Source organism: Humulus lupulus, chromosome 3, assembly GCF_963169125.1.
Source record: "Humulus lupulus chromosome 3, drHumLupu1.1, whole genome shotgun sequence".
NCBI classification, from domain to species: domain Eukaryota; kingdom Viridiplantae; phylum Streptophyta; class Magnoliopsida; order Rosales; family Cannabaceae; genus Humulus; species Humulus lupulus.
The window spans coordinates 78,292,275-78,314,646 of NC_084795.1; positions in this window are offsets into that span (position 1 = coordinate 78,292,275).

The following is a 22,372-nucleotide window of genomic DNA, read 5'->3' on the forward strand; positions in this document are numbered from 1 at the left end:
GTAATGCTATCATCTTTGACTGTGTAGGTGGAACCAGAGACTCATAAGACATCTTCAAAGGACGCTGTGTGTCCAACAATTTGTAAATAATATTTGGAAACATCAAGTGTTGACCTTTGCGCTTTGCACCACCCAAAGAAACTATTTGATCAAAGATTGCTGAAGCAAGAACAATAGCGATACCAGTCATGACTTTAAACAGAAAGAAGGCCATATCTTGAGTTATTGATGAGGAGTGAGTGGTGGGAAGCCAATTTCTCATTGCAAACTTGAAAAAAGCACCATAATAGTGTGTAAGATCCGAGACTTTGAGGGAAGAACTTGGTTCCCATACCATAGCTTGGCCAACCAATTCAGACAAAACTTGATCCTTAGTAAATTCAACATAATCATCAATCTCCATTGAGACTAGATTGAGAACCCAAGCAATTTTAGCAGGACTAAATTTATACCAATGCCCTTTAACATAGACTTTTGAAACATAAAGGATTTAGAATCAAATAATTCATCATTTAAATTGGTATAAAATTCTTGAACCACTCAAGAAACATACCCATCAAAACCAGACAAGGATTGTAACCAGCCCATTTCTTCTATTGTAAGTAAGACCCCAAATACCCATTGAGGAGCAAAGAGAAAATTACGTTCACTAATGAAATTCCTATGCTCATAAAATTGCATATTTTTCTCATTACCATTAAAGCAGTAAGTAAGAGAATGAGCCTTGAAAGAAGAACCTGAAGAGAGAATTGAAGTACCCTTGCATTTGGTGCTTTTTGTTGACAATTCGGGAAAAGCCAATGGATTTTTTCCTTTGGGATCAGATGCAGCAGGAATGGTTTCTGATGGATCTTCTTCAAATTTTGTCTCCTGCTCAGGTTCTTCATGAATCGGCTCAAACAAAGACGGTTCAAGTTCAAGCAAGGAATCTTCACTTTCAAGAGAGGCATCCTCCGAGGAAGTGCAAGCAGGAAGATTGATTTTTTCCTTCTTCTTGAACTTGGATAGTTAAGTGGAATCAGAGATGGATCCAGGCCCTATCCAAAGTAACTTGAATAGTTACTTTGGCCTTTTTGGGCTGGCGGCCTTTAATTGTCGCTTGCGCTTTGCTTTGGGTGTCAGCACATCAGGAGATAGAGAAGACTCGGAGAGCTGGGTAGAGGAATCAATCTCTGCATCTATTGAGATAGACTATTGTGGGCTAGAGACAGTCTTGGTAGGAACTTCCAGAGATGCGAGGGGAACCGCCGTGGACGGGATCTTCTGTACATTAAGGTCAAGAAAGATCACGTCTTTACTGGAAGCGTCGGCCAGTGAAGAGCCACCAAGACCTGGAAGAGCAAGGAAATTCTTCCTTGCTATCGCTTTAGGTCAACGATCTGGATGAGCAGAGGTGACAGGAAGGGACAAGGTCAAGACAGACGGAATGGAAGTTGGGACTGGTGGAGTGGCTGAGGGAACCTTCTCAGAAGTGGTATCCTTTTGAGGCTTCTCTACTTTGGATGTGAACCACGACCTCGGGTCTTCATGGTTGCTGCAAGAAAGAAAATGGAGAAATACAAAGAGAAAAACACAGATGCCTAGGGCCAAGTTAGCAAAAAAACAAAATGAAACAAGAAACCTTAAGAAATCTAAATTTATAGAGAATTCGGTGAAACAAAATAGGCAATTTCGAAAATGGGAAACCAAAAAACAGGAAACCAAATTAGTGATTAATCCCAAAATATCTCATTTTATAAAATATTCTCTCACATTAATAGATTGGGAAACTTTTCATGATTTTGAATATAATGAGATAAAACAAAAATTTGCATTCTATTTTTATTTAAAATTTTCTAGTACACGAGCAACCAAGAAATATTTTTATTATTTTTTTATATATATAGAGAAACTAAATTGCCAAAATAAAATAAGGTTCAATTACCATACCATATGTGTCCATGTAAATTTTATGTCATGTCCAAGAGAAATAAGATAACCATTTTTTTCAAAAGATTAGAGAATGAATAATATAATTAGAATATTAAGTGATGATAATAAAAATAATTTGAAAAATTATATACTAGTCACAAAAAATATTTTAATCAACTTATTATGTGTACGAGTCTTACAATATTTCTTACATAGTTTTGACAACATGCATTTGTGTGTGCGTGTATAAGCAAAGAATAATTAGCGTTTCTTTTTGGCCTTTTGCAGCTAGGGTCATTACCCATGATAGGCAATTTTAGCCTTTTTTAATTGTAACCATAATAGGGGTTATAACTCTTATACTGGTGGTAGCCCTTTACACTGGTAGAGTATCCTCCAATATAATTGCTAATTATCTGGAACTAACTTACTCAATGTTGTCTTTCACACATCAGTATAGGTAGCACTTTTTCCAGAATGAAGCCTGAAGAAGAAACTGGATTGAAGACAAGGAATGCTCTTACAAGGTAGACATAATAATTTGATCAAATATAAGTTGGAGGGTCGAAAAATTTTCGAATATGGATTTTACTCATCACAAAATATAAGAATTATAAAGATCAATCTCCAAAAAATTGAGTATATGGTCAATAAATTTCTTTTAGATAGGACAAGAGATTTACACAAACACATATGCAAGGCACAACACTCGATTATTGATAATTTCAAAGAAAACTAACCCCCAAAGATTTCCTAAGAGAATCAAATCTAACTGTGTCTAAAGCTTTAGTAAAAATATCCACAATTTGTTTGTTAGTCTCAACATATTCTAAAAATAGAGTTTTATTTTCTACAAGTTCCCTGATAAAATGATGACGAATGTCAATATGTTTCGTGCAAGAGTTGTGAACAGGATTTTTGGAGATATTAATGGCACTTGTATTATCACAAAAAATGGTTAAAGTTCTAAGATCAAAGACATAGTCAGCCAACATTTGTTTCATCCACAAAAGTTGAGTACAACATCTACAAACAACTATGTACTCAGTCTCGGCTGTTGATGAGGAAATGGAGTTTTTTTTTCTATGCCAAGAAACCAAATTGTTTCCTAGATAAAAACATCCACCACTTGTACTTTTTTGGTCGTTGGTGTTTCCTGCCCAATCTGCATCACTATAGCACACAATGTTAGAGTTTGTTTCTTTGGAGTACCATATGCCAAATTCAAGTGTATTATTCACATAATGAATAACTCTTTTTACAACAGTCACATGAGATTCCATTGGGTTTTCTTGAAATCGAGCATGCACTCCAACACTGTAACTGATGTCAGGGCAACTGGCAGTTAAGTATGGAAGACTCCCAATCATACTCCTGTAAAGAGTTGGATCCACTTTGGTCGCATTCTCATATTTGGGTAGTTTGACTGTGGTTCCCGTGGGTGTTTTAGCAGGTTTGGCTATCTCGAGCCCAAATCTCTTAACCAGATTCTTGGCATACTTGCTTTGTGAAATAAAAATTCCCTCATCGGACTGCTTAACTTGTAGTCCCAAGAAAAAATTGAGCTCTCCTACCATGCTCATCTCAAACTCCTCCTGCATCTGTTTCACAAATTCTTGCACTTGAGAATCGTTAGTTGACCCAAAGACTATATCATCGACATATATTTGAGCTATCATAATATTATTATCAACATTTTTTATGAAAATTTTCTTGTCTACTCCCCCTATATTGTACCCTTTTGAGACCAAAAATTGGGTCAATCTTTCATACCAAGCCCGAGGGGCTTGTTTCAATCCATACAAGGCTTTTTGCAACTTAAAGACATGATCAGGAAAATGTGGACCCTCAAATCCCTTAGGTTGTTCAACATAAGCAAGCCTCTTCATTCAAAATCCCATTTAAAAAAGCGGATTCAACATCCATTTGGTACAATTTAAAACAAAGGATAGAAGAAATAGTTAGTAACAATCATATGGATTCAAGTCTTGCAACAGGGGCAAATGTCTCATCAAAATCAATTCGTTCAATTTGAGTGTACCTCTATGCCACTAACCTAGCTTTATTCATTATTATGGTACCAAATTTATTATTTTTGTTTTTAAAGATCCATTTGGTACCTATAACATTTGTATGATTTGGCCTAGGGAAAAGAATCCATACCTCATTCCTTGTGAATTGTTCTAGCTCATCTTGCATTGCACTAATCCATGATTCATCATTTAAAGCTTCCTTCACATTTTTTGGTTCAAACGTAGAAGTGAAGCAAACAAATTGAACCAAGTTAATATACCTCTTTCGTGTGACCATGCTTTCTTCAAGGTTCCCCAAAATAAGTTTATAAGGGTGATTCTTTTTTACTCTGGCCAAAGGTTCTTTCTGAACAGAGTCAAAGGAAATCATTGGTGTTTTCTTCTTTAATAGTTCAGTTATTGTAGCAACAAACTCTATTTCTGGTACAACATCGGCTGAAGTTGTAGCCACTGAACAATCTTTCATTAGGTCAGCTATTCCTTTTTTATGTTGAATATCAATGAACCTGTCAATTTCTTCCTCATGGGAATACTTAGAAAAATCTTTCAGATCATCAACAACCACGTTAATAGATTACATAACAGTTTCGGTTCTCATGATGTAAACACGATAAGCCCCACTATTTTGGAATAACCAAGAAAAACCCCTAGATCGCTTTTGGCATCAAATTTTCCAAGATTCTCATGATCTCTAAGAACCTAGCAAAGGCAACCAAAAATATGGAAATAATTAACATTGAGTTTTCTACCTTTCCAGATCTCATAGGGAGTTTTATTTGTACCTGGATGCATGAAAACATGATTAATTGTGTAGCAAACAGTGTTAATTGCTTCAACCCACAATTTCTTGGAGAGTTTTTTGCTGTTTAGCATAACTCTAGCCATTTCCTGTAAGGTACGATTTTTACATTCCACTACCCCATTTTTGTCTGGGGTTTTGGGTGCAGAAAATTCATGCAAAATTCCTAAAGATTTAGAATATTCATCATAAACTAAATTTTCAAACTCCTTACCATGATCAGTTCAGATTCTCACAATTTTCTCAATGTTGCAGTCTTTTTCAACTCTTAGTCTTGTACAGGGAGTTTTAAAAGCCTCAAATGTGTCTGGTTTTTCTCTTAGAAAATCAACCCATGTAAATCTTGAAAAATCATCCTTACATACAAACATGTATCTCTTACCATTAATACTTTCAACCTGTATAGGACCCATGAGATCCATATGCAACACATTTAAAGTATTAATATCAAATAGAGATTTATGGGAAACTTTCAACTGTTTTCCCAATTGGCATGATTGACACTTACCATCTAATTCTTTACCCAGTTTGGGTATCCCACAGATAAGACTTGTATTGGAAAAAAAAATTCAATTTATGTGACCAAGTTTTTCATGCCACAAGCCAGTGTTATTAAGACTTTATGATGATGCATACATGTGAATTTTTGTGTGAATGTATAAAAATTATCCAAAGAATGAGACCCTTTTAAGAATAATGTCATCACTTTGATTTACAACATTACACTCATCATGCAAAAAATTAACAAAAAAACCCTTGGTCACAAATTTGGCTTATGCTAATTAAGTTAGCTTTCAACACATTAATAAAAGGAACATTTTTTAGCTTTGGTAACCCCTATACGTTTAGGATACCTTTCCCTAAAATGTTTCTTGTTATCCCATCTCTGAAAGTTACTACACTGCATTTCAAAGATTTGAAGTTGGTGAGTATGCTGGCATTACCTGTCATGTCTAGAGCAACCACCATCAAAGAACCATGAACTAGAAGCATGTGTTTTATGACAAGTAAAAGCCGCCAAACAAGATGAATTATTTTTCTTCACCCATATTGCTTTGGGTTTTGAATTACTTTTTGTCAAGAATTAATTCATGCTACCAAAGTGTTTAATATAATTCTTTTTCAACAATCTCAATAGAGAAAAACACTTTGACCTTATCTTTAACGCCTTGGATAGTCAAGACTGTTACACTGTGTATTTTAAATAGTGTTGGACTGGCTAATCAAGTCATTTGGACATAAACGTGTAACTAGAAGCAATTAATGAGTTAGGGTTAAAAAAATTGGTCAAAGGAATATTTACTTTCATTAAAAAGTTTAACTTGCTCATCTAATACATACTTTCGAAACATTGAAATATGGAACACATTATACACTCCTAACAATGCTGAAGGTAAGGTCAACCTATAGGCCACCTAACCAATCCTCTCCAATATCTCAAATGGTCCTATAAATCTACGACTCAACTTTCCCTTCTTCCCAAACCTCTTCATCAATTTCAATGTTGAAACCCTAAGGAAGACACAGTCTCCCACTTGGAACTCATCATTCATGCGCTTCAGATTTGTATAACTTTTCTGTCAACTTTGCGACGTGAGCATCCGAGGTCTAATCTTTTCGATAGCCTCATTGGTCCTCTGAATTTCTTCAGGAGCCAAGTTTTCCTTCCACCCATCTCATCCCAGTGAATGGGCAATCTACACTTCCTACCATACAAAATCTCATATGGAGCCACTCCAATGGTTGACCGATAGTTGTTATCATAGGAAAATTCTATCAAAGGCAAATACTTACTCCAAGACCCTTCAAAGTCCAAAACAAATGCTCGAAGCATGTCTTCCAGTATCTGAATCGTCCTCTTAGACTGACCATCTTTCTGAGGATGCTAAGCTGTACTAAATTTCAACTGTGTACCCATAGCTTTCTGCAAACTTCCCCAAAACTTGGAAGTAAATGCAGGGTCTCAATTTGACACAGTCAACTTCTGAGCCCCATGAAGATGTACTATCTCTTTCACATAGAGATTGGCATACTTGTCAACTGTATAACTCGTCCTCACTGGTAGAAAGAGAGTCTATTCGGTATATCGATCTACAATAACCCATATCGAATCATGCTGACCCATTGTCTTGGGAAACCCCACCACAAAATCCATGGTGATGTCCTGCCATTACCACTTCGGGATATCCAAAGGTTGTAGTAGCCCTACTGGTCTCTGATGTTTAGCCTTGACCTGCTGACACGTCAGGCACTTAGCCACATATTAAGTCGCATTTTTCTTCAGTCCAGGCCACCAATATAAAGTATTTAGATCCTAATACATCTTCATGGTATCTACATGCAAACAATAAGGGGTATTATGAGATTCATTCACAATGTCCCATCTGATAGTAGCATCCATCAGAACACAAATCTGACCCTTATATCTCAGTAAACCCATCTTCGAAATAATATAGTCTTTAGCCGCTCCAGCAAGGACGTTGTAGTGTCCCAGAATTTTTACTTAGCTAGATAGTAGTATTAGTTAGTAGTATTTTGTAGTATTTTGTAGTATGTTAGTTTCTGTGGATTTTAGTTCAATTCGGGACTTAGTTGGAAACTCATTGCAATAGTTATGGATTTTATAAGTTTAACCTATAGTTTAGAAGTATTAATAATAACATAAGGTTTGCTTAATATTGTTGGTCCTAGAAATATTATTTATTATAACCTAAGGTTTAGATAGAATTATTAAGAATGTGATACTTGTCATAATCATATTTATTAAGGATTTAAGTATTTTGTTATTAATAGTTTAAATAAAAGAAAGATCTAGAAGGTCTAGAACCTTCCATCAGCTTTAGGATCACGTCTTGACTCAGTCAAAGCTATTTAATCAATTCAAAATATGCTAAAAAAGTGTAAATACATGTTTGATATATCAACGTATGCCGATATATCGCCTACAGGGAGATACAGAAAACACGTCGACTTCGCACGAATGAATGAATGGGGCTCGGGAAATGGGTCTAGGCGATATATCACCTAGGGTAGGCGATATATCCCCCGTGGTGCATTTATTTTGAAAGTTTGTGGTTTTAAATTTAAAAATAGCCTTAACCACTTAGACCTACCTTTGAACGATTTTGACCGAGTTCTAGGCATCTGTTGAACGAAAATTCAAATCTTTTTCATTTTATATTCATTTATTCATTCAAATTAAAGGGGTTAGTTTCACTCCTTGAACTCTATAAAAAAGACCTAGTACTCAGCCATTTTCTTCATTCTTCAAGTTTTCTTCAGAGCCTTCAATTTGCTAAAGTTACTATAGAGAGAAACACTTGGGTTTTGGGATAAAAGCTTTTCCAATGTAATCTTTTCTAAACACTTGGGAAGTGAGATACAGAGTTATTTCGGTATCAAGGTATAGATCAAATCATAAGATCATTCAAGGTATTCTTATCCTTAAGTTCAGCTCTTCATGGTTCTTTAGTTTTTCTTTTATTTTCTTTCAGATCCTAACTCTTGTTTATGATTATTGATTAGGTGTTTAAGTTTCTTGAAACTTAAGGTTCTTTTTGGTAAGTTTCTACTCGGATGGTTTAGTTTCCTTTTCATCTCTTTTTCTTTAGAAACTCATGGTTTGTGCTATTGGTTTTTAGGAGTGTTCCAATCTCATTCTTGTTCCCAAATATCCCAGATTTTGGTAAGGAAAATAGGATAGATTTTATATGTTTATATGTTTATGTTATGATATGTTTTATATTATAATATGTATATGTATAAAAATGTTTTGTAGTCTTTGGGCATATGACTTGCTTAGATAGCAAGCCCCAAGAATTTTTATCATTATCGTAGTTTAGAGTTATGATTTACCCTACCTCGATTAGTAGACAGAGGACCTAGATGGGTTATCATATACTATAGTTGTTATCTAACCTATCTTGATTAGTAGACAGAGGACCTAGATGGTTTTATCACATGCTACGATAATGAGTTAATGGTCATTAATATTGTAGTCCTATATGATATATGTTTTTATAGTCATATGTTTTATAGTATATACTTTATGATATAGTCTTATGTTTATGATTTATGATATATGTTGTTAGTAGATTTTCCTTGCTGGGCATTAGGCTCATTCCTTTATTTTTAGCTTGATGTAGGAAAATGAATATGGAAAGCGAGAAGGATTCGTGGCAGCTTGCCATGTTTGTTGAGGATGAATGGATTGAATGCACTGCGTGGAGATCGAGGATGACGTTGGTTATGTCTTTTAAATTGTGTTTAATGTATTTCCGCAATTAGTATTTAAACAATTAAAGTTTATGTATTATGTTTTATAACAATGGGATCCCACACCATATTTTATATACCATATCACATTTTATATTTTTACCTTATTTTGTATTTGGTACAATATTTTGGGTTTTAAATAAAGTTATGTTATTTCTTATGTATGTATTCAAATTAGTAGCTATGTCATAGTAGTTTTTAATGGTCCGAGGTCTTAGAAATAGTCGGGCAATTACAGACGTCCCCTCTAATCTTCATCAACTGAGGATTTTTCAACTGGTTTTCTTTTATCCTCTCAAAAAGAGTAGAGTGTAAGGATATATTGGCTAACTGGCCCACCACCAACTCTATTCTTGCTCTAGTCATATCCTTTGCCAATTTCTTGGATATCTGCTTTCAACTGAATAACTGTCTCGAACCTTTCCAACTCAAGGCATCTGCAACCACATTGGCTTTTCCTGGATGATATAGAATCTCACAATCGTAATCTTTTACCAACTCTAGCCAACGTCTCTACCTCATGCTCAAATCTTTCCGTGTGAAGAAATACATCAGGCTCTTGTGGTCAGTGTATATCTCACACTTCTCACCATAAAGGTAATACCTCCATACCTTTAGTGCTAAGACCCCCACTACTAACTCCAGATCATGCATAGGGAACCGTTGTTCATAATCCTTTAGTTTTTGTGATGCATAGGCAATCACATTCCCTGCCTGTATAAGAACACAACCCAAATCTTGTCTTGAGGCATCGCAGTAAACCAAAAAATTATTCTGATATGTTGGAAGACTTAGTACTGGAACTGTAATCAATTGCCACTTCAACTCCTGGAAGTTTTTCTCACATCTATCTGACCACACAAATTTTAAGTTCTTGCGTGTCAGTTTTGTCAGGGGTGTAGCAATCCTTGAGAATCCTTCTACAAAATGCCACTAATATCCTGCCAATCCAAGGAAACTTCTAATCTTTGAAGCATTCCTTGGCCTTAGCAAATCACTGACTGCCTCAATCTTAGCTGGATCCACCATGATTCCATCTCTACTGACAATGTGACCAAGGAAAGTCACCTGTGGTAACCAGAACTCACACTTCTTGAGTTTCGTATACAGTCTGTGCTCTCTCAGCCTCTGTAAAACCAACCTGAGATGCTGCTCATGTTCAGCCTCTGACTGAGAATAAACCAATATATCATCAATAGAGACGATTAGAAATCAATCCAGATAATCCTTGAGAACCCTGTTCATTAGAACCATAAATGTTGTTGGGACATTAGTCAAACCAAATGACATGACCAGGAACTCATAATGCCCATATTTGGTGCGGAAATTCGTCTTTGGTATATCTTCCTCTTTGATCCTCAGCTAGTGATAAGAAGATAGAAGATCATTCTTTGAAAATATAGTCTTGCCCTATAACTGATCAAACAGGTCATCTATCCTTGGTAATGGATACATGTTCTTGATGGTTAGCTTATTCAGTTCCTTGTAATCAATGCACATCCTCAGAGAACCATCCTTCTTCTTCACAAATAAGACTGGCGCACCCCATGGCGAAAAACTAGGTCTAATAAAACCCAAGTCTAACAACTCCTGTAACTATACCTTCACTTCTTTCAACTCTGTTAGGGACATTTTGTATGGTGCCCTAGACATTGGTTCTCTCCCTAGTGTCACTTCAATAACAAACTCTGTCTCTCTATGTGGCGGCAACCCCAAAATATCCTCTTGAAACATATCCAGAAACTCACAAACTAGTCTGGTCTCTTCTAGTCCCACTTGCACGATCTGAGTGGTGTCAACCACACTGGCTAGGAATCCTATGCAACCACCTTGCAATAGGTCTCTAGTCCTTAATGTTGATATCATAGGTACATGGGGTCCATGCACAATGCCAACAAAGACAAAGGAACCCTCACCATTAGGCTTAAATGTTACAATTTTCTTATTGCAGTCTATAGTTGCCCCATATTTAGCTAACCAGTCCATACCCAAAATCATATCAAAATCATCCATAACCAATTCGATCAAGTCCACTGACAATTCCCTGCTATCAACCATTACTGGCAGCAATCTAACTCATCCTCTAGAGACTACTAACTCCCCATTGGGCAATATAGTCCCAAACCCCACAGTATAATAGTCACATGGTCTACACAGTCTATTAATTATTCTACAAAAAAACAAAGGAATGTGTAGCACCAGAATCAATCAAAACAACATAAGAGGTTCCAACATTAGAAAGTCGACATGTCACTACTGAGGGTCTAGCCTCAGCCTCTTCCTGCATCAATGCGAACACTTGAGTTAGATTCAAGTTGTCCACTTTCTTTAGGTCCTCTTTCTTCATTCTCGGGCAATCTTTCTTCAAATTTCCCACTATCATGCATAAAAAGCAGGCATTTTCCTGACATTCCCCCAGATGGCGTCTTCTACATCTAGCACACTCTGGGTAGGTCCTCCAGACCTCATTGCCGCCCTAGCGACCAATCTGTATGCCCCTGGCCTCTGATCGGGGCTTGAAACTGACAAAGTATCTAGAGCCTTCCTTTTCTGGTCACTAGGGCCTCCGCCCCTACCAAAAGTTGTAAATGGAGGTCTTGTCCTCCTAATATCTCTTCTGGACGTGTTCTCGTGCCAGATCTTATTCTCAGTGCCCTCTGTAGTAAGAGCTTTCTCTACCACCTGTGCATATATCGTCACCCTAAGCACAGTTGTAATTTGAACGTCTCAAGCTATTATAGGTTGTAACCCCTGAAGAAACCTTTCCTTCCTTGTCCCATCTATGGGCACCAAGTCTGCAGCAAACTTGGCCAATCTATCAAACTTCAGTGCATACTCTATCACTAACATATTCCTCTATAACAGCCTATTAAACTCCTCAGCCTTTGTAGCCCTAACTGAATCATTGTAATACTTCTCATTAAACAATGTTCTGAACTTTTCCCAATCCAAGGTCTTCATGTTCTCGGTCTGGGATATTACTTCCCACTGAATTCGGGCATCCTCCCAAAACATATACATGATGCATGTCGCTCTCTCATTACCAACTACCCTCATGAAGTCCAAGATAGCGGTCATCATGCTCATCCATTGTTCGTCCTTAATCGGATCTACACTACCCTAAAAAGCTTGAGGGTGCTTCTTTCTGACCTCTCAAAAATGGGTTCCCATCTGTTCCCAGCTTTTGGAGCATGTACTATTACCTGTACCAATGCAGGCGACACCGCTAGTGGAACGTTCCCTGTGGAACTTGTTGCTGTCTCAATAAACGGATCTCTTCTTCCTGCCACTGTAACGTAGCTTTCATATCAGCAAGCATTTGCTGCCAGTTCTCTGGAGCTAGCGAAAGGGCCCGGCCCTGATTATTTCCCTAGGCCTGCATTTCTTGGTCGGCTCCGATCAGGTAGTCATAACAGTACCTCTTGCCGCCCTACGGTCCAAAACTAATCAAGTAAGCATTCACATGAAACCACAATGCTAATAAACATTTCAATAGCTTTCACACTCACCAGTCATGCTAATAAGCATTTCAATTCATATTCATGCTCAAACATTTCTTCCATTCAGAAGCAAATAGCAATGCTAATAAGCATTTTCTAGCATACATATGCATATAATAGTGTTGATAAATGTTTCCTTAGCATTCACAAGCAGTGATAGTGAAAATTAGCACACCTTTAACAAACACACAGTAGTCAAGGGCCAAGCCCTATCAGAATATCTATACTCCCTAATAAGGCAAGCAGATAAGGCATTTATACCTCATTTAAGTAGTTAAACACATAACCACATAAACAGTTACCAAACCCTGAGTCGATCTTGTCTTTAGTGGTGAGTGTACATGCCCAGCCAGTCTTTAGGAACCCTTAAACTGTAGCAGCTCTGATACCAAGTTGTAACACCCTAGATAGCCAAGACCGTTACACTATGTATTTTAAATATTGTTAGACTCGCTAATCAAGTTATTTGGACATAAACGTGTAACTAGAAGTAATTAATGAGTTAGGGTTAAAAAATTTGGTCACATGAATATTTACTTTCATTAAAAAGTTTAAGTTCGTACATGGGATCCCAAAATAAACATTTAAATAGTTATTTATAACTCAAAAAGGGTAAATACAAGACATGATAGCCTAAGCGGCAAAACTAGGGTTTGACCCTATTTCCTCCTTTAATCCCCGGTCATGGCGGTCGAGCAGGACATATGTACACACCACCACCAAGGCTCTCCAATTCATGGCTGATCCAACTTCTTCTTTCCCTTACCTGGACCACATAGAACTCGTGAGCCGAGGCCCAACAAGAAAACATAGACATGCTCATAAGCAATAAATAATAGATTTCAGAATCTTATCTGGCATGCCTAGAAGTAATAATTCTACTCATGCATGCATACAGTCCAGCTAAGTGACTATAGAGTCACACCGGGGCCCATAGCCCTATTTATTGAAAACTATCCATAGGGCTAGACAAGCATACCTAACGTTTTGTTTTCCAAGCGACCATTAGACCGTTCAAGTGTATGTCACCCTTCTAGATAGGACTAACCAAACCGGTATGCACTCAGCGCGCTATTGCTACCCTTGACTCATAAGTCAAGCCTTTCAGCCTGCGCTCCGTGAGTTATTGCTGCCATTGACTCATAAGTCAAGCCTTTCAATCAGATAATACAGACAAGAATAAATCATTTATCATAAATATACTCAATACAAGCATACATATCTCAATCATAGTTATAACAATGTTCAATGACCAGACTTAAGCCTTAACCACAAACTAGGTGTAGTTTTCTTACCTTAGGTCCTTAACGAGACAAGTATAATGACCCTGAGCATGACCCTTTGCTCTTGAGCTAATCGATGAACCCTAGTCACAATCATAATAATGAATAACCAATAATAACGAGTGAATAAAGGCTTCTGGACCGATTCCTAGCCTCCGGGACATGTAATTCTACTAAACCAAGTAGTAGAATCCTTCCCGAGCGCTTAGGTTTGAGTTCCTGCAACTCAAAATCTTATTTGGCCAATTTCCCCTATTTGAGACCCCCCCCCCCCCTCATTAAGGGTCGCGGCGCAACAAGTTTGAAAGCCCAGAGCCCAAAACCACAGGACACGTGCCACAGCGCTACTTGCCTAGCGTCAAGGCGATTCGAGGCACCTCCTTGTCCCTTTGAGTTCATAAGGGTCGCGGCACCCAAGAAAAGGGTCACGCCGCGACCTTGTGAGCCCAGAATTCCATCATTTTCCATTTATTTTCTCCAAACCAAAACCCCTCAAATCAGTCCCCAAACTACTAACAAATCCATAATTGAGTTCTAAACTCATAACAACACATCACAGGCAGCATATAAACATTAAGAACTAAACTAAAACCTGACCACAACTCAAAATCCTAACCGTGAGTTCAAAACTCAATAACACTGAAACCAAACCATAATTTCACCAAAATAGAGTTTAAATCCTTACCTTAGCTAAGAAAATCTGACCCTAAGCTGCTATTTAATCCAGGTGCTAGTCTTCCAAGCTTCCAATTCAAACAATTCCCCTCAAAATTCAAAGAATCCCAAGCCATTTTAAGAGGGAGAGTATAACGAGAGAGAGAAAGATAGATAGAGAGAGTGGGAGTTGTTTTAGTGTTTAGTGTCGTCTAATTTTCCTCATTCTGGAGGTTTGGTTTGACTAAGCTAATCCATGGACATGAAATGACCAAAATTCCCCTTGCCTAAACCTTAGCTCTTTAATGCCCCCCAATGAAAAAATGGTCTTTTGCCACCATTTCCTGCTAATCCTCAATTAACACCATATTTCAAAATTAATCACAAAACACATATATTTACTATAATGTCCCAAATTCTCTAATGTGGCTTAGTGCCTTGATTAGGGGGCCAGGAGGGCAATAATTGGATTATTGTATTATTATGTAATAATATACATGATTATGTGAGTTGTATTATTATATGGTTGTATTTGCATGCATGTGGGCCCGTTTCTAATTAGAAGGGCATTTTCGTAATTTTGGCCAGTTGAGCGAATATTTGTATATTTGTGTGTATATTGATTGAGGCCACATTATTATGTGGATATATTTGAATTATTCGGCATGAGATGATCCTAGCAAGCAAGGTAGTAGTTTAGTCATAATGGGGTCAAATACCTGGCTCGGGGCGAGCCTAGGGGTAATTTGGTAATTTAGTACATTACCGGGATCAGGTAGTGGGGAAATTATTTGGTAATTATTTGAGGATATTGGATGAAATGAGAATTATAAGGCGTTAATTAGGATTAATGGGGTATGTGGCTAATGACAAAATTGCCCTTGAAGGGCTTTGAGAGATTGATATGGCCTAGGGGCAGGCAATTAGGTCTTTTGGTGCCAAAAGTAGAGACTTGGCCACTATTTCCCTTGGGTGAAGGAAAGCTTAAAACAGAGTAACCAAATAGAATCAGCTCACTTCTCTTTCTCTTTACACGTTTCTCTCTCTCTCTCTATCTCTCAAAGTCTTGGAGGTTGATCTTGATTTTTTGAGGAAAAGACTAAGGAATTGAAGATTCAAGCTAGGAATTCAAGTAGGAGGAAGTTATCCATCACTGAGGTAAGCTTTAAACCTACTTTGATTCAAGTTTTTTCTGAGTTTAAGGGTGTTCTTGGGTTGTTCTTGAGCTTCAAAGCTCAAGTATGGATTTTTGTGTGTTGGTGGGTTTTTGATCAAGTGTGAACTTGGCTTTTGTTGAGGTTGGTATATTGATGACATTATGAGGTTAAATTGTGAGTTTGGATTATGTTTAGTTGAGGTTTTGGTGACTTGAACTCTAGGGAAACCAAATAGGTTGTAGGGTTGGCACCCCAACGCCACTTTTGGGTGCCCCAACGCTAGGCAGGGGAAACCAAATGGTGGCTCTCTGACTTGGATTGCACCCAGCGCTAGTCCAGTTTCAGAGTAGCCCATTTTTAGGGATTATAAGAACTTGGGGGCTTGGGGGATGGTTCCACCACCCCGTTGGGTGGATTGGAAGTCTCGAGAGCACAGAAGTTGTCCCAGAGTTTGTTTTTAAGGATTGAATCTTATGAGATTATTATTTATGGTTGTAACTAGGTTACCACTAGGGCTCAGGACAGGATTGTGCACAAGGGTCGTTTATATATAACTTGTGCTCGGACCAAAGGTAAGAAAATTGCACCCAATATGTGATGTACATGATTAGGGCTTGGCCCGAATGTTGAATATAGATTTGATTAGTGCTTGGACCCTTGTAAATCTGCATGATTATGAGTATGTCTATGATTATGGATTAAGAATGTTGAGTGCTCTGTATATGGATACCTGCTATATGATAAATGCATGTTTTCATTATACACTTAAGAAAGGCTTGGCTTATGAGTCAAGGACGGCAATAGCGTTGAGAGCTGGTCGAAAAGCATTGACTTATCAGTCAAGGACGGAAATAGCGCTGAGCACTGGTCGAAAAGCATTGACTTATGAGTTAAGGGTGACAATAGCACGTAGAGCGCTGGTCGATATGGTTATATCTAATCAGGAGCGCATTATATGCTTGTCTAACCCAATGGTCATGAAAAACTAAAGCGCCAGGTACGCTGGGCCAACTCTAAGGTTGGTTATACAGAGGATAGGGCAATGGGGCCCAGGGTGACGTATTACTCCCAGATCCTAGGGCGCTGAGTCCCAGTGTGATTTATTAATCATGTACTTGGGCAACGGGCCCCGATATGAATTTGTTAATCATATATTTAGGGCGATTGGCCTCATATGACGATGTAGTCATTTATTTGAATGGTATGCATGCACGAGTAGGGTTATTACTGCTAGGCATGCTTATTATGATTTGGTAATGTATTATTAACTGCTTATGAGCATGTTTAAGTTTTCTTGCTGGGCCTTGTCTCACGGGTGCTATGTGGTGTAGGTAAGGGAAAAGGACAGTTGAACCAGCCATGAGTTGGAGAGCTTCGGTGGCGATGTGTACATATGCGGCTGCTTGACCACCACGGCCAAGTTTTCTCAGAGGAACTAGGGTTAAACCCTATTTTTGCCGCTTAAGTAGGCGAGTTGTAACTTTTAATGTTGTAAATACCCTTTTTGGAATAGTAAAAAACTTTGTAAACTTTTATTATGGGATCTCATGTACAGCTTAATGTTTTAATGAAATATCCATTCATTTTAACTAAAAAATTTAACCCTGGACCATTAATAACATTTAGATGCACGTTTATGGCCTAATGACTCATGTAGCGAGTTAAGCACCATTTAAAATACTCAATGTAACGATCTTGGCTAACTAAGGCGTTACATTTACAAATATACCCTCAACGAGTCAAAATTACAAAAATACCCCTTCTAATAAGAAACGGGCCCACATGCATGCTTAATACACCTAAACATGTTACAAGAGTTATATCATAATATAACTCACATAATTCAAATAATTATGCATATAATCATAAAAATGCACACAATTTCCATTTATGTCTTCCCAACACACTAATCACTGTACTAAGCCTGATTAGCGAATTTGGGATATTACATCATATGTCCTTTCATACCACAAAAATGACAAACTGGTACAAATTGTCTAGCTTTTGTCTTCAAAGAAATTTTCTTTAGTTGCAGATCTGTTGGGACAGATAGAAACCTTCTATTCACTGAAGAGCCAATTGTTCCTGCAAAATGGTTAGTTGTCACAACAAAAGGATAATTCTCATATTTTACAAAAATTATTTTCTTAGAGGATTTGGATCCATTAGATCCTAATCCCCTAAAATCACCATCTTTTTTTTCTGCAGAGAGAATATCATCTAAAACTCCAGATTTTGGATTGAGCATTTTGACACCTTTTCTCATAAGCTCAATTTATTTACTCAAAGACATAATTTAATTATTTGTGGAAGCAATAATCAATTCAATTTTGTTAATTTTTTCAACAAATTTCTTGTTATTGCTAGTGTAACGCCCTGGATAACCAAGACCATTACACTGTGTGTTTAAAATAGTGCAAGACTTGCTAACCAAGTCATTCAGACAAAGTGTAAACTCTACACCATTATCAGAGTAAGAATAAAAAGATTTTGGTCACAAACAGGCTATTTCCATTCAAAATGACGGTTTAATACATGGAGACTCAAAACAGGGTTTAGGTGTCTTAGATACAACAAATTCTAGAAGTTACAAATAGTTCAAGCCACTCTAATGGCAAAATATACATTTTAGGTTTCCGTTCCTGTACAATCTCTCGACCGTGGCGGCCGAGCAGCTGACGATGTACACCTCGCCCCCAGAGCTCTCCAACTCATGGTTGATTCAGCCTACCCTTGCCCTAACCTGCACCACGTAGCACCCGTGAGCCAAGGCCCAGCAAGAAAGCATAATAACATAGCAAGATCAGCAACACTTATCTAATATTTTACAATGCTCAACTAAGAATTCGATATTTCATAACATTTATCCAATCAGTAATAACAGTTTGTCATCCAAACAGTCAACCAACTATATTCATAACACAATATTCACATTCATAGCCAATAGATTGTCACAACCATCAAATAACATTCAGGGTTGGCGCCCTTAGTCGCACCCTCTATTTAACACACTGTCTTCGGCTCATTAGGGCCGCCCCCAGTGTAATACTCACTGACTCCGGCCAGCTTAACCGAGCTCAGTGATAAATAAGCTGCCTCAGCTACCAGTGGCTGAGCCGCGCCCCAGTGCGCAAATATTGATTCCGACACTCTTAGGCCGGTAATCACATGTCCCATGGCATAATAACACCATCACACGACATGATATACAAATGGAGGGAACTCTTAGTCCCATCATGTTCACATGATTAATCACATTCACATAACAATGTATACAAGCATAGGGAACACTTAGTCCCAACCTAACCACATAATCAGGTGCAGCTTTCTTACCTTTTTCACTAGCTTTGATCACTTGACTCCTTGAGCACGATCCCCCTCGAGCCCTAGCGCTTACCTAATCACAATCATGGCCAAAGTCATTATAAATTCCCAAGTTCAAAACCTAGCCCCAGGGCCAATCCCGAGCCCCCGGAAAGTCCTAGTTCCACCAAACAAGGTGGTGGAACCAAACCCCAAACCTTAGGTCAAAAACCCTTGCAAACAACCCTAAAATCCACTTCAGGAAGCAGGGTAGCGCTACAGCGCTCATGGGAGGGCGCTACAGTGCTACAAACAGAAGCCAAAATCCCTCAGCAAACTTGGCCTAGCGCTACAGCGCCCAAAGGCTAGCGCTGTAGCGCTAGTCACAGACAGATTTACACCAATTTTCCTCCTCTGCGATTTTCTCGAACCAACTCGAACCAAAACTCTTCCAACTCTTTCCCAATCTCAAAAACAACCTCATGACCATATTCCACTCATCCCAAGCACCCCAAACATCTAGAACTCAAGCACATGCATCCACAAACGCAGAATTCACCATAGCCACTCCTAAGCTCCAAAACTCAATCAAATCCAGCTGAACAACAAAGTTAGAGTTTAGGCTTTATACCTTTGATAGAATTTCGACCACAAGCTGTTTCTAAACCTTCTTGGCTTGCCTCTCCTCAGTCTTAAGCCTGAATTCCTAAAGTTCCATCCAATTCAACTTAAGCACCATAGCTTAAAAACCAGAAACAAAACCAAACCAGCAACTGAAGAGATTACAGAACCTTACCTCAAGTGATGGCCTAATCCTGCTAACCCTTGCCAAATCCTCAATCTTTGCTCAATAACCTTGTGGCTTAATTGGACTAACTTCCCTCTGAGTTTTACTCCAGAAATCCACAAGAAATTGGTGAAGAAAACATAAACTGACTTAGAGAACTCTCTCTGTTTTCCCTTCCTTCTTTTCCCTTCCTTTTCTTTCTTTTTTCAGACTTCTGCAATATTCTACAAATCCCACTAACATAAAGCCCTGGTATTATTTAACTTCTGTAAGCTAAATGACTAGTATGCCCTCCCCCAATAAGTCTAAACCCTTTAATCCACTTAAGGGCATTTTAGTCATTTTACCCAATTCCCGCTAATTCCTCGAGTGTCTCTAATATTTCCCGCTTAATTCCCGATACCTAATTAGTTATCAATATTATTCCTCAATGTCATAATAGACTCCAGTATATTCGCTAAATTCCCATTTATACCCCTAAGCTCACCCCGAGCCAGGTATAAATCCCCGCCATGACTTTTCGCCACTTTGCTCGCTAGGATCGTCTCGAGTCACAAATCACAAATATATCCACATAATAATGTGGTCTCAACATTAACCTACCAATATACACACAAATACACAATTACGCTCTCAATGAGCCAAATTACCATAATGCCCTCACAGCAGAGTATATATAGTCCCATGCACGCCTTTATCATCATATAATAATATGACCCACACAATCATGCATATAATCACATAATAGTACAGTAAATCAATTATGGCCCTCCCGGCCTCCTAATCAAGGTCCTAAACCTTATTAGGAAATTTGGGTCGTTACAGCTAGCCATTAATCAATTCTTATAGCAAACTTTCAACCATTGATCATACATTTTCTTTTAAGAATATTTCAATGACTCCTCATCTAAGTCAGATTCACCAGAGTCAATGTTAGATTCTTCATCATTCAGAACAGAATTATTAATGCATACCAAATCCTTCGTATCAACTAAAGAGAAAACCATACCTTTGTGAACAGAGGTTAAGGAAACAATATTGTCTTCCTCATCACTATGTTTAGAGTCTTGATCACTCCAAGTAGTTTCCATGGCTTTCTTTTTCTTTAAGGTATTGGCACACTCGAATTGAATGTGTCCAAATCCTTCACATTCCCTGCACTGAATACCCTTCTTGTTAGTTTCAAAGGGTTTAGAAAAATTATCTTTTAGGTTCTTGAGTATGGCCTTTTGTTTCCCAATTTTTTCATGTACTTTTGAAAATTTTTTGTTAACAAGGTCTTCTCATCATTCGAACTTTCCTTCTTCTCTATGGAAGATTTCAAGGCAATATATTTCTCCTTGATTTCTTCTGTTCTACATTTTTGTCTAATTTGTTGATTCAGCTCAAAACTTCGAAGTGAGCCCATCAATTCTTCTACTTTTATTTTGTCCAGTTTTCTACTTCCTCAATTGTAGTGAACTTAGTCTGAAACCTGTCGGGACGAACTCTAACAATTTTTCGGACCAAAATACTTTTTTCAAGTTTCTCACCAAGAGAAAAATATTCGTTAGCAATATCTGGCTATTTTTCATAAAATTTTGTGAGGGTTTTATTTTCAAATTTTGTTGTGAGCATAACAAGCCTAGAACGCTTGAAATCAGCAGTTCCTTCAAATTAGGTTTGAAGAATTTGTCAAACCTCTTTGGCCGAATCACTTGAAGAAATTAATTTAATGTAACCCTCGCCAACACCATTAAAAATTACTTTCAGTGCTTCATTATTATAACAGGACAGTGTATCTTCGGCATCTGTCCAATCCAGTTCAAATTTTACCTTAGTAATGTCATCGCTTTCCGTGGGAGAAGTCCAACCACTCAAGAATGCTCTCCAAGCCTTTTCATCTTGTGATTTGATGAAGGCTCTCATTCTAACTTCCCAATATGGATAGTTAGAGTCATTGAACAAAGGGGGCGAGTTATGGAACCTACTTCTTTGAAAAAAAAATACATTGCAAGAACATAAAAGAAAAAAAACACAACAAACAAAATATACAAAGATCACACTTAGAAATAAGTGTCTTGCTTTGATGTCAATTGAAATTCACTTTTTAGTAATTACCAAATTAATTCAAACAAGCAGTTCAATTAAGATGCGGAATGGTAATTGTTGATGTCATTTTTCATCAACTTAATTTTGAAGAGCACTAAACAATATTTCAGAAAGAATAGAAGAACACAAGAACTTTTACGTGGTTCAGCAATTAAAATATGCCTAGTCCACGAATCAATATTATTGATCTTGACAGTCTCTCAAAGCTTTTTCAGAGCAATTTGGCAGAGTATTCTCAGTGCAATTATGTGTGTCCATACAAATGAAAAATCCCAGGCTATTTATAGACCTAGTTAGGAGAATATCTTCCACTGATTCAGGGAAGTTACAATTAATTATCCAAATATGAAATAAATGTAAATAAACACATTAATTACATAATATCCCATGATAATTAAGATTTAATATCTGATAATAAAAAATCCCTAAGGAATAGGGATTTCCTAACAGCTGTCGTGTGCAAAACGTGTTGTTGATCTCAAGTGCAAGGTTAACGCGGTTTCGAGATCGACCAAGACTTCGAACTCGTTATTTCAGTCAGCCTCTTCCTCACTTAGTGGTTTCATCGAACTCAATCTT